This window comes from Triticum urartu, chromosome 4 (assembly GCF_003073215.2).
Source record: "Triticum urartu cultivar G1812 chromosome 4, Tu2.1, whole genome shotgun sequence".
Classification (NCBI taxonomy): Eukaryota; Viridiplantae; Streptophyta; class Magnoliopsida; order Poales; family Poaceae; genus Triticum; species Triticum urartu.
This window is the reverse complement of record NC_053025.1, coordinates 433,222,208-433,229,279: the sequence shown is the minus strand read 5'-3', so window position 1 is coordinate 433,229,279 and position 7,072 is coordinate 433,222,208.

Below are 7,072 nucleotides of genomic sequence, written 5' to 3'. Positions count from 1 at the left end.
AAGTAACATACCGATGACAAAGGGAACAACATATGTTGTTATGCGGTCTGACTGATAAAGATCTTCGTTGAATGTGTAGGAGCCAATATGGGCATCCATGTCCCGCTATTGGTTATTGACCGGAGATGTGTCTCAGTCATGTCTACATTATTCTCGAACCGTAGGGTCCGCACGCTTAACGTTACGATGACAGTTATTATGAGTTTATGCATTTTGATGTACCGAAGTTAGTTCAGAGTCCCGGATGTGATCACGGACATGACGAGGAGTCTCGAAATGGTCGAGACATAAAGATTGATATATTGGAAGCCTATATTTGGACATCGGAAGTGTTCCGGGTGAAATCGGGATTTTACCGGAGTACCGGGAGGTTACCGGAACCCCCCGGGAGCCATATGGGCCTTCATGGGCTTTAGTGGAAAGGATAAAGGGGCAGCCCAAGATGGCCGCGCGCCTCCCCCCTCCCCTAGTCCTATTAGGACTAGGAGAGGTGGCCGGCCCCCTCTCTCTCTTTCCCCCTCGGGGAATCCTAGTCCAACTAGGATTGGGGGGGGGGAGTCCTACTCCCGGTAGAAGTAGGACTCCTCCTGCGCCCTCCTCCTGGCCGGCGGCCCCCTCCCCCTTGGCTCCTTTATATACGGAGGCAGGGGGCACCTCTAGACACACAAGTTGATCCACGTGATCGTTCCTTAGCCGTGTGCGGTGCCCCCTGCCACCATATTCCACCTCGGTCATATCGTTGTAGTGCTTAGGCGAAGCCCTGCGTCGGTAGAACATCAAGATCGTCACCACGCCGTCGTGCTGACGGAACTCCTCCCCGACGCTTTGCTGGATCGGAGCCCGGGGATCGTCATCGAGTTGTACGTGTGCTAAGAACTCGGAGGTGCCGGAGTAACGGTGCTTGGATCGGTCGGATCGTGAAGACGTACGACTACTTCCTCTACGTTGTGTCAACGCTTCCGCAGTCGGTCTGCGTGGGTACGTAGACAACACTCTCCCCTCTCGTTGCTGTGCATCACCATGATCTTGCGTGTGCGTAGGAATTTTTTTGAAATTACTACGAAACCCAACATCTCAGTCATAACAACTTGATTATCTTCAAAATCTGGACGGATGGGCAAGTGTTTCTTGTCCAACAAGTATATGCCCGTGCCCATCTTGGAGTTAATGAGCTCCTGAATTTGTGGGGCATACCCACAGCTCCTCTTCTGATCAGCTGTTGTCCTCTTAATGGTCTCTACCATGAGGCTCATCACTTTGAACTTTTGTGGCACATCAAATATATGAAGCAAATTGATCGCATGGCCTCTGATCATCTTGTGATCACCTGACTTGGGCAACAAGCTGTGCCTAAGGATCCAGTTGATAGTTGGCAGCCCTGACAAAAGATAATGCACTGAGCCAAACTTGAAAGTATCAAGTGCTTCATTTGGAATTTCCTTGTACATGTTGGACATAGAGTTGTGGTCCACCTTCTTCTTGGCATATACATCCAAGTCATCTTCCTGCTCTTCTGGGGCATTGATCAGCTGAGCCCATTCAGCAACTGTAGATTGGTACCTCGTACCTTCAGACATCCAAGTTATCCTACCATCTGGATAGAAGTGTGCCGTGGAGTAGAATTGCATAATAAGTTCCTCGTTCCACTTTGTGAGCTTCTGCCCAACAAAGTCTGCTACTCCACAAGCATTGAAGCCGTCTTGCACTCCAGGATATTGCTCTTCATTGTCTTTGATGTACTCCCAATCAACCCATCTCATGTCACAAACTATGGGCTTCTTGTCCAACAAAACTGTCTCATAGAAGTCCTGCTGTTCCTTAGTGTGAAACATGTAATCAACAGCAGTTCTTCTCCTTGAAGCATACGGATCTGCTTCTCTCCACTTCCTCAGCCCTGAGTCTCTTCTGAGCTTCATGTCCTCAGCCACAGGATGAGCATCATTGTGGTCTGGGATCTTGGGCTTGAGCTTTCTCAGAACATGCTCTTCATCATCTTCTTCAGCAGCTTCAGGCACTGGGGCCTAGTTTTTTTCAGTTGCAGGTATGCTCCTCGTATTTCTCTTTGGAGCTGTCTTGACCTTTGATGCAGCCTTGGGTGCTTCCTTGGGCTTAGATGTAGTAGCCCCTGATTTGATAGCATCACCCATTAGCTTGGGTGCCTTAGGTGCTGGTGCAGCAACCTCTTCTTCTTCCTCTTCTTCCATGATGGAAGCCTTTCCAAGCACTCTGGCTACGGTCTTCTTGACCCTTTCCTTCCTTTTCTTTCCTTCAACAGCAACTGGCTCTATGGTTGCAGGCTTTTCAGGAATCTGAGTTGAGGCTCTGGCCTTTGGCATAGGCTGCCTACCTGCTGGCCTTTTGACTTTCAAGCCTGGCTTTGTGCTCTGTGCTGAGCCATACTCCTTCTTGAGCACTACTCTCTTTGAAGTTGCTTCCTCTTCCTCTGCCACATAATCTTCATCCTCGGAATCTGAAGTTCTCTTCTTCCTTTGTCTGGTGGCAGCTTTTGGCAAATTGCTTGGGGTGCTCCTGCTGCCATCATCTGAAGAGCTGGAGGGACTAGTGCCCTCACTCATGTGCACCTGCTCTTCTGACCTGTTCTGGCTGTCACTCTGATCAGACATGATGTAAACTCTGACTGCTAACCCTGTGAAGAGTTTATAGATGAGGTAGAGTGGATGAGCATCACAAAATGCAGAGATTTTTGCAAAAGAATGATTCAAAATCTTAGTTTTAGTTTCCCACTGAAATCATCTCGGATCTACCGATTTTTAAACTCGGTGATACCGAAGCAGTTTTGGAACCTAAACTAGTGAACTCGGTCAGACCGAGTCACAGTTCGGTGGCACCGAGACTGCTAGGGTTTCACAAAGTTCCAAAATCGGTCACACCGATAAGTAATTCTCGGTCAGACCGAGTCTCACTTGTGCAATGGTTTGAGCCAAATCGGTGGGACCAAGTTTTTCAACTCGGTGAGTCCGAGATGGTTTCGGCGGAAACCTAACCCTAAAAATTTCGAATCAAAACTAATCTACGAACGCATTGACTAGATAGGAGTGTTTTAATCGTGGCAAGAATCATTAAGAACACAATGTGCTAGGAATCGGACGGGGAATAGCACTGTGATCGAGTCCATACCCTAGTTCGACGGAGACTCGCTACGGCGGCAACGGCGGGGCTGAATTTCCGTTGACGGCGACGGAGACCAGCGACTGGAGGCGGCTGGCGGCGAGGAGACGATCCGGAGACCAAGTTGGCAGAGCAGGCCATCGCGCGGGCGAAGGGGTTCGGAGAAATTTCCAAATTTTTGCCCGTGACTATATATAGCCCGACCCTGTCGGTGTGATCGAGTGGAACAACTCGGTGGCACCGAGATGCAAAACTGTATACAGTTGTTGCAACTCGGTGTGACCGAATGGTTCAAATCGGTTGCACCGAGATCGAAAACCTAGATCAACTTAATGATCTCGGTAGGACCGAAAGTAGGATATCGGTCAGACCGAGAATCATAAAGAGGTTTTGGAAGTTTAAGTCTATGACGAATCGGGGACTCCGAGCGCTCCTCACACAGAGTGGTTCGAATCTGACTTGATCAAATTTTGTGATGTAGCATGAATAGAGTTTGAGACGAGAAAAGCATAGATAGCTAGAGGAGGTTCTTAGGCATTCTTGTCCATCCACTTGGCAAAAGGAAATAAAACCAAACAATCAAAACAACAAGTGGATGTCCTCGAATGAGTAAAATATGCAACCAGCATGCTCACGCAATAAGATGGCAAATGAAATATGTGACAAGGCATGCACAACCAATTCTAGCATCTATCAAGCAATTTGCGATGACAAGGTCATCTATATATGAGTATATTGACTTAGGAGTCAAGTGAGAACACTTGATCATAGGTCATACTCATCGTTTAAGCTCAAGTGGGGTTACCACTTTTACATAAAGCATTGTTGTGTTCACATCTTTAGAGTTGCTTTAGCTCAAGTCTTAGAGTAAAGCTCCCCCTAGATGTGATATCCTCCCTTAGAGGGATGAACTAACCTCGGGTTTTGTCGATGATGACTTCATGTAGATGTTGAAGATGTGGATGCTCAATGTTGATGTAGATCACTTGGAGAGTGAATTGCACTTTCAATACCTACATGGGTTAGTCCCACAAGGAACAAACAAGGATATCCATAGACATAGAGTGATGCACACACAAGATGATGTCCATGAAAACTTTTAGGTTACCTTGTCCCTTGTCTTACCAACAATAGGGTTTATGACTCCTTGAACTAGTGCAAGATGTGGAAGTTGATTGCACTTGTTCTTGCCAAAATGATAAGAGTGAAGTATGTTGGCGGAGTCACCCTCAAGAACTCTCTAGTTCTTCTTCTTTTGGATCCACACCATCTTGATGGGAATCCTTGGAGTTGTAGTCGTACTTGATGAAGTGGAACTTGAAGTAGTCTTGGGAATCCACTTGACTAAGGTCTTAGGAGCTTCTTCAAATGCATCAATTTCCTCTTGAAGCTTGTCCTTACCTTTTTGCTTGTAGTCTTGTGGTGGAAGATCATCTTGAGCTTGTGTCCCCTTGAAAGAAGTATCATACTTCTCTTGTTGAGGAACAAACTTTGTCTTGGGGTATTGATCTTCTTCCCACTCAACTCCATTGGCATTGAACTTTCGTTCAAAACCAACACCTTGATTCTTCCGGTGCATTCCTTACTTGCGCACAATTTCCTCGAATTACTTACTCCCGGCAAGGCTTTTGTACACTCCTTTCTCTATAATTCCCTTCAATAAGCTATTTTCTTGCTCAAGTGTAACTTGGCTAAGAGAATCATTAGTGGAATCAAGAGAACTACTAGAAGCAACAATATTGGATTTAGCATGATCATTGTTACTGCTAGAGGAAGAATCTTTCTTGTTCTTGTTACTAGACTTGACTTGAGTCATGTAAGTGGATAAGAGTAAACGCTTGGCAATGTAAGAAGAACTTTTCTTGCGGAGATCATCATTGATTGCTTTTAAGAACTCATGCTCTTGCTCAAGATTGAGCTTTTCAAAGCGTAATTTCTCATGAGCTCTTAAAAGTTCTTGATGATCTTCGAAGATAGTTTCATGAGCTAACTTAAGAGTGTTTAGTTCTTTAGTTAGAGCCTCAATCTTCTCCTTATCATTGTCATTCGTTTTATCTTGATTAGCATGATTAATTGACGTTTCATCATAGTATTCATCACTAGAGTTGTCAACAAGCAAATCATCACCTAACAAGTCATCTTCATCACTATTGAAATCAACATACTCGGGGTGTGTTACCTCAGGACCTTTAGCCATGAAGCATCTTCCAATTCCTTCATTTGGTGAGTCAAATATGTCGTAGGAGTTGGTTGACACAAGTGCTAGACCGGCAACACCTTCATCTTGAGTATCTTCAGAGTCGGAGTGATAACTTCTCTCGGAGTGGCTGTCGGAGTCGGAGCCGGATGCCCATTCACCAACATGAGCTTGATGTCTTCGTTTTGTGTAGCTCCTTGATGATTTTTCCTTCCTTTCCGAATCCTTGCTTCTCCGTGAGTATCTTCGTTCATAACGATCATCTCTACTCCTTCTCTCTCTTGGTGGTGATTCTTTGCTTCTTCTTTTTGGAGAATCTTCTCTTCTCTTGTAGGGAGCCGTACACTCATTGGAATAGTGTCCGGGTCTTCCACAACTGTAGCAGTTTCGCTCTCGACTAGAAGATCTTTTGTCATTGTAGGACCTTGACTTGAAGCTTCTATCTTTGCTTCTACTCTTGTAGAACTTGTTGAAGTTCTTCACCATTAAGCTCAATTCTTCATTGAAGTTTTGTTTCTCACTTGATGATGTAGGGGCTTCACATGAGGCTTTGTAGGCACCACTTGATTTGTTGTGAAGTTCCTCTTTATCCTTACGTGACATCTTATGAGCAACAATTCTTCCAATCACCTCCGTTGGCTTGAGATCTTTGTAATTGGGCATCATTTGGATAAATGTGCACACGGTATCATATTTTCCATCCAAGGCTCTTAGAATCTTCTTGATGATGAATCTATCGGCCATCTCTTCACTTCCTAAGCCGGCAATCTCATTTGTGATGAGAGCAAGCCTAGAGTACATTTCAGCGACACCTTTACCATCCTTCATTTTGAACTTGTCAAGTTGACTTTGAAGCACATCCAACTTGGATTCCTTGATGGAGTCGGTACCTTCGTGCATATCAATCAAAGTGTCCCAAATTTCCTTTGCATTCTCAAGACGGCTGATTTTGTTGAATTCTTCGGGGCACAATCTGTTGAAGAGAATATCACAAGCTTGAGCATTGTATTGCAACATCTTCAACTCATCCGCGGTAGCTTCACGGTTTGGTTCTTTCCCATCAAAGAAGTCACCTTGCAAACCAACACACACAATAGCCCAAACGGCAGGGTTATGTCCAAGAATATGCATTTTCATTTTATGCTTCCAACTAGCAAAATTAGTACCATCAAAGTAAGGACCTCTATGGTGATAATTTCCCTCGCTAGACGCCATACTCTCCTAGGTTGTGAAACCAAGGCTATGACCACCAAAAGCTATGGGGATCAAAGCAAATGGAGACCAAAGCTCTGATACCACTTGTAGGATCAAAAGTATGTCTAGAGGGGGGGTGATTAGACTACTTGACCAAATAAAAACTTAACCTTTTCCCAATTTTAGTTCTTGGCAGATTTTAGCTATTGTAGGACAAGTCAAGCAATCATCACACAATTCAAGCAAGCATGCAAAGAGTATATTGGCAGCGGAAAGTAAAGCATGCAATTTTCAAGAATGTAAAGGGAAGGGTTTGGAGAATTCAAACGCAATTGGAGACACGGATGTTTTTCCCGTGGTTCGGATAGGTGGTGCTATCCTACATCCACGTTGATGGAGACTTTAACCCACGAAGGGTAACGGTTGCGCGAGTCCACGGAGGGCTCCACCCACGAAGGGTAATGGTTGCGCGAGTCCACGGAGGGCTCCACCCACGAAGGGTCCACGAAGAAGCAACCACCCATGAAGGGTCCACGAAGAAGCAACCTTGTC